Raw genomic sequence first — 5,988 nt, 5'->3', positions numbered from 1 at the left:
GCTCATTGGGGGAATTGCGGACATTCGGTCCACCGATCAGTGGTTGAATTCGTTGCTTTAGTGATTTAGTCACGATGCGGTCAAGACGCTCGGTCGTTTGGACATCCGCCCATCCGCCATCCATGTGCTATCTGTATCGCGCGTCGGAGGTAGGAGGATGTGAGTCGGGCTCGAAGGTGTGAGTGTGCATAGTACGAATGTGCAAGTTGGATAAATAGATAATAAACAGTCAGGAGGTGTGCATGATGTCAGATGAGAAGTGTGTGCGTGCGTACGTGGCCGCTCGGCTTTTGAGGGTGTGTGCGCGGTTGTTTTTTGAATTGTGCAAGGGGCTAGGTAGTATGTATCGCTCGACGCGCGGGTAGCTCAGTGGTAGAGCGTTCGATTGCAGCTCGAAGGGTCACTGGTTCAATCCCGGTCCCGCGCTTCTTGTTGTTGGACTCGTCGGAGCTTGTTGTGGGGCCTCTTTGCCGCTTTTTACTTGCCTCCGTTTTACGCGAGCTCAACGGCTTCCATCGTGTAGACGCTTCCCAACGCTAGCAACGGATATACTGCTTGTTTGGAACACGGCTATCTTCTTTTCGATGTAGCCTTTGTTGGCTCATTGGGGAATCTCAGACAGTCGATCCACCGGTCAGTGTTGACTTCGTTGGCTTAGTGATTGCGTCGCGATGCGGTCAAGACGCTCAGTCGCTTGGACATCCGTCCATCTTCCATCCATGTGCTTGTCTGTATCGCGCGTCGGAGTAGGAGAAGTGAATCGGACTCGAAGGGGTGAGTGTGCATAGTACGATGTGCCTGTTGAGTAATAGAAAGTAAACTGTCTGGGAGTGTGCATGATGTCGGTGGAGAGTGTGTGCGTGCGTACGTGGTCGTTCGGTTTGTGAGGTGTGTGCGCGTTTGTTTTGTGAATCGGGCAAGGGGGTGGGTATAATTCGACGCGCGGGTAGCTCAGTGGTAGAGCGTTCGACCCAGCTCGAAAGGGTCACTGGTTCAATCCCGGTCCCGCGCTTCTTGTGTTGGACTCGTCGGAGCTTGTTGTGAGGTCTCTTTGCCGCTTTTTACTTGCTCCCTTTTTCGCGAGCTCAACGGCTTCCATCGTGCAGACGCTTCCCCAACGCTAGCAACGGATATACTGCTTGTTTGGAACACGGCTATCTTCTTTTCGATGTAGCCTTTGTTGGCTCATTGGGGAATCTCAGACAGTCGATCCACCGGTCAGTGTTGACTTCGTTGGCTTAGTGATTGCGTCGCGATGCGGTCAAGACGCTCAGTCGCTTGAACATCCGTCCATCTGCCATCCATGTGCTTGTCTGTATCGCGCGTCGGAGTAGGAGAAGTGAATCGGACTCGAAGGGGTGAGTGTGCATAGTACGATGTGCATGTTGGGTAATAGAAAGTAAACTGTCTGGAGGTGTGCATGATGTCGGTAGAGAGTGTGTGCGTGCGTACGTGGCCGTTCGGTTTGTGAGGTGTGTGCGCGTTTGTTTTGTGAATTGGGCAAGGGGGTAGGTATGGTTCGACGCGCGGGTAGCTCAGTGGTAGAGCGTTCGATTGCAGCTCGAAGGGTCACTGGTTCAATCCCGGTCCCGCGCTTCTTGTTGTTGGACTCGTCGGAGCTTGTTGTGGGGTCTCTTTGCCGCTTTTTACTTGCCTCCCTTTTTCGCGAGCTCAACGGCTTCCATCGTGCAGACGCTTCCCAACGCTAGCAACGGATATACTGCTTGTTTGGAACACGGCTATCTTCTTTTCGATGTAGCCTTTGTTGGTCTCATTGGGGAATCTCAGACAGTCGATCCACCGGTCAGTGTAGACTTCGTTGGCTTAGTGAGTGCGTCGCGATGCGGTCAAGACGCTCAGTCGCTTTGATAGAAAGTAAACTGTCTGGGGGTGTGCATGATGTCGGTAGAGAGTGTGTGCGTGCGTACGTGGCCGTTCGGTTTGTGAGGTGTGTGCGCGTTTGTTTTGTGAATTGGGCAAGGGGGTAGGTATGGTTCGACGCGCGGGTAGCTCAGTGGTAGAGCGTTCGATTGCAGCTCGAAGGGTCACTGGTTCAATCCCGGTCCCGCGCTTCTTGTTGTTGGACTCGTCGGAGCTTGTTGTGGGGCCTCTTTGCCGCTTTTTACTTGCCTCCGTTTTCCGCGAGCTCTACGGCTTCCATCGTGCAGACGCTTCCCAACGCTAGCAACGGATATACTGCTTGTTTGGAACACGGCTATCTTCTTTTCGATGTAGCCTTTGTTGGCTCATTGGGGAATCTCAGACAGTCGATCCACCGGTCAGTGTTGACTTCGTTGGCTTAGTGATTGCGTCGCGATGCGGTCAAGACGCTCAGTCGCTTGGACATCCGTCCATCTGCCATCCATGTGCTTGTCTGTATCGCGCGTCGAAGTAGGAGAAGTGAATCGGACTCGAAGGGGTGAGTGTGCATAGTACGATGTGCATGTTGGGTAATAGAAAGTAAACTGTCTGGAGGTGTGCATGATGTCGGTAGAGAGTGTGTGCGTGCGTGGTCGTTCGGTTTGTGAGGTGTGTGCGCGTTTGTTTTGTGAATTGGGCAAGGGGGTAGGTATGGTTCGACGCGCGGGTAGCTCAGTGGTAGAGCGTTCGATTGCAGCTCGAAGGGTCACTGGTTCAATCCCGGTCCCGCGCTTCTTGTTGTTGGACTCGTCGGAGCTTGTTGTGAGGCCTCTTTGCCGCTTTTAACTTGCCTCCGTTTTCCGCGAGCTCTACGGCTTCCATCGTGCAGACGCTTCCCAACGCTAGCAACGGATATACTGCTTGTTTGGAACACGGCTATCTTCTTTTCGATGTAGCCTTTGTTGGCTCATTGGGGAATCTCAGACAGTCGATCCACCGGTCAGTGTTGACTTCGTTGGCTTAGTGATTGCGTCGCGATGCGGTCAAGACGCTCAGTCGCTTGGACATCCGTCCATCTGCCATCCATGTGCTTGTCTGTATCGCGCGTCGGAGTAGGAGAAGTGAATCGGACTCGAAGGGGTGAGTGTGCATAGTACGATGTGCATGTTGGGTAATAGAAAGTAAACTGTCTGGAGGTGTGCATGATGTCGGTAGAGAGTGTGTACGTGCGTACGTGGCCGTTCGGTTTGTGAGGTGTGTGCGCGTTTGTTTTGTGAATTGGGCAAGGGGGTAGGTATGGTTCGACGCGCGGGTAGCTCAGTGGTAGAGCGTTCGATTGCAGCTCGAAGGGTCACTGGTTCAATCCCGGTCCCGCGCTTCTTGTTGTTGGACTCGTCGGAGCTTGTTGTGGGGTCTCTTTGCCGCTTTTTACTTGCCTCCCTTTTTCGCGAGCTCAACGGCGTCCATCGTGCAGACGCTTCCCAACGCTAGCAACGGATATACTGCTTGTTTGGAACACGGCTATCTTCTTTTCGATGTAGCCTTTGTTGGCTCATTGGGGAATCTCAGACAGTCGATCCACCGGTCAGTGTTGACTTCGTTGGCTTAGTGATTGCGTCGCGATGCGGTCAAGACGCTCAGTCGCTTGGACATCCGTCCATCTGCCATCCATGTGCTTGTCTGTATCGCGCGTCGGAGTAGGAGAAGTGAATCGGACTCGAAGGGGTGAGTGTGCATAGTACGATGTGCATGTTGGGTAATAGAAAGTAAACTGTCTGGGGGTGTGCATGATGTCGGTAGAGAGTGTGTGCGTGCGTACGTGGCCGTTCGGTTTGTGAGGTGTGTGCGCGTTTGTTTTGTGAATTGGGCAAGGGGGTAGGTATGGTTCGACGCGCGGGTAGCTCAGTGGTAGAGCGTTCGATTGCAGCTCGAAGGGTCACTGGTTCAATCCCGGTCCCGCGCTTCTTGTTGTTGGACTCGTCGAAGCTTGTTGTGGGGTCTCTTTGCCGCTTTTTACTTGCCTCCCTTTTTCGCGAGCTCAACGGCTTCCATCGTGCAGACGCTTCCCAACGCTAGCAACGGATATACTGCTTGTTTGGAACACGGCTATCTTCTTTTCGATGTAGCGTTTGTTGGCTCATTGGGGAATCTCAGACAGTCGATCCACCGGTCAGTGTTGACTTCGTTGGCTTAGTGATTGCGTCGCGATGCGGTCAAGACGCTCAGTCGCTTGAACATCCGTCCATCTGCCATCCATGTGCTTGTCTGTATCGCGCGTCGGAGTAGGAGAAGTGAATCGGACTCGAAGGGGTGAGTGTGCATAGTACGATGTGCATGTTGGGTAATAGAAAGTAAACTGTCTGGGGGTGTGCATGATGTCGGTAGAGAGTGTGTGCGTGCGTACGTGGCCGTTCGGTTTGTGAGGTGTGTGCGCGTTTGTTTTGTGAATTGGGCAAGGGGGTAGGTATGGTTCGACGCGCGGGTAGCTCAGTGGTAGAGCGTTCGATTGCAGCTCGAAGGGTCACTGGTTCAATCCCGGTCCCGCGCTTCTTGTTGTTGGACTCGTCGGAGCTTGTTGTGAGGCCTCTTTGCCGCTTTTTACTTGCCTCCGTTTTCCGCGAGCTCAACGGCTTCCATCGTGTAGACGCTTCCCAACGCTAGCAACGGATATACTGCTTGTTTGGAACACGGCTATCTTCTTTTCGATGTAGCCTTTGTTGGCTCATTGGGGAATCTCAGACAGTCGATCCACCGGTCAGTGTTGACTTCGTTGGCTAGTGATTGCGTCGCGATGCGGTCAAGACGCTCAGTCGCTTGGACATCCGTCCATCTGCCATCCATGTGCTTGTCTGTATCGCGCGTCGGAGTAGGAGAAGTGAATCGGACTCGAAGGGGTGAGTGTGCATAGTACGATGTGCATGTTGGGTAATAGAAAGTAAACTGTCTGGGGTTGTGCATGATGTCGGTAGAGAGTGTGTACGTGCGTACGTGGCCGTTCGGTTTGTGAGGTGTGTGCGCGTTTGTTTTGTGAATTGGGCAAGGGGGTAGGTATGGTTCGACGCGCGGGTAGCTCAGTGGTAGAGCGTTCGATTGCAGCTCGAAGGGTCACTGGTTCAATCCCGGTCCCGCGCTTCTTGTTGTTGGACTCGTCGGAGCTTGTTGTGGGGTCTCTTTGCCGCTTTTTACTTGCCTCCGTTTTCCGCGAGCTCTACGGCTTCCATCGTGCAGACGCTTCCCAACGCTAGCAACGGATATACTGCTTGTTTGGAACACGGCTATCTTCTTTTCGATGTAGCCTTTGTTGGCTCATTGGGGAATCTCAGACAGTCGATCCACCGGTCAGTGTTGACTTCGTTGGCTAGTGATTGCGTCGCGATGCGGTCAAGACGCTCAGTCGCTTGGACATCCGTCCATCTGCCATCCATGTGCTTGTCTGTATCGCGCGTCGGAGTAGGAGAAGTGAATCGGACTCGAAGGGGTGAGTGTGCATAGTACGATGTGCATGTTGGGTAATAGAAAGTAAACTGTCTGGGGTTGTGCATGATGTCGGTAGAGAGTGTGTACGTGCGTACGTGGCCGTTCGGTTTGTGAGGTGTGTGCGCGTTTGTTTTGTGAATTGGGCAAGGGGGTAGGTATGGTTCGACGCGCGGGTAGCTCAGTGGTAGAGCGTTCGATTGCAGCTCGAAGGGTTACTGGTTCAATCCCGGTCCCGCGCTTTTTGTTGTTGGACTCGTCGGAGCTTGTTGTGAGGCCTCTTTGCCGCTTTTTAATTGCCTCCCTTTTCCGCGAACTCTACAGCTTCCATCGCGCAGACGCTTCCCAACGCTAGCAACGGATATACTGCTTGTTTGGAACACGGCCATCTTCTTTTCGATGTAGCCTTTGTTGGCTCATTGGGGAATCTCAAACAGTCGATCCACCGGACAGTGTTGACTTCTTTGGCTTAGTGATTGCGTCCCGATGCGGCCAAGACGCTCAGTCGCTGGGATAGAAAGTAAACTGTCTGGGGGTGTGCATGATGTCTCTAGAGAGTGTGTGCGTGCGTACGTGGCCGTTCGGTTTGTGAGGTGTGTGCGCGTTTGTTTTGTGAATTGGGCAAGGGGGTAGGTATGGTTCGACGCGCGGGTA

General features: G+C 53.3%; 1 pseudogene across 1 annotated transcript; it reads left to right on the top strand.

The window, feature by feature from the left end:
- The first annotated feature begins 940 nt into the window (after positions 1-940).
- PITG_26062 lies at positions 941-1,012 on the top strand (annotated as a pseudogene). The gene has a single exon. The product of its transcript is annotated as a tRNA-OTHER (tRNA).
- Positions 1,013-5,988: the final 4,976 nt, after the last annotated feature.

The sequence above is a fragment of the Phytophthora infestans genome, genomic scaffold (genome assembly GCF_000142945.1).
Source record: "Phytophthora infestans T30-4 supercont1.7 genomic scaffold, whole genome shotgun sequence".
Classification (NCBI taxonomy): Eukaryota; Oomycota; class Peronosporomycetes; order Peronosporales; family Peronosporaceae; genus Phytophthora; species Phytophthora infestans.
Note: the sequence above shows the minus strand (reverse complement) of the source record. Positions and strands in the feature narration are given on the sequence as shown.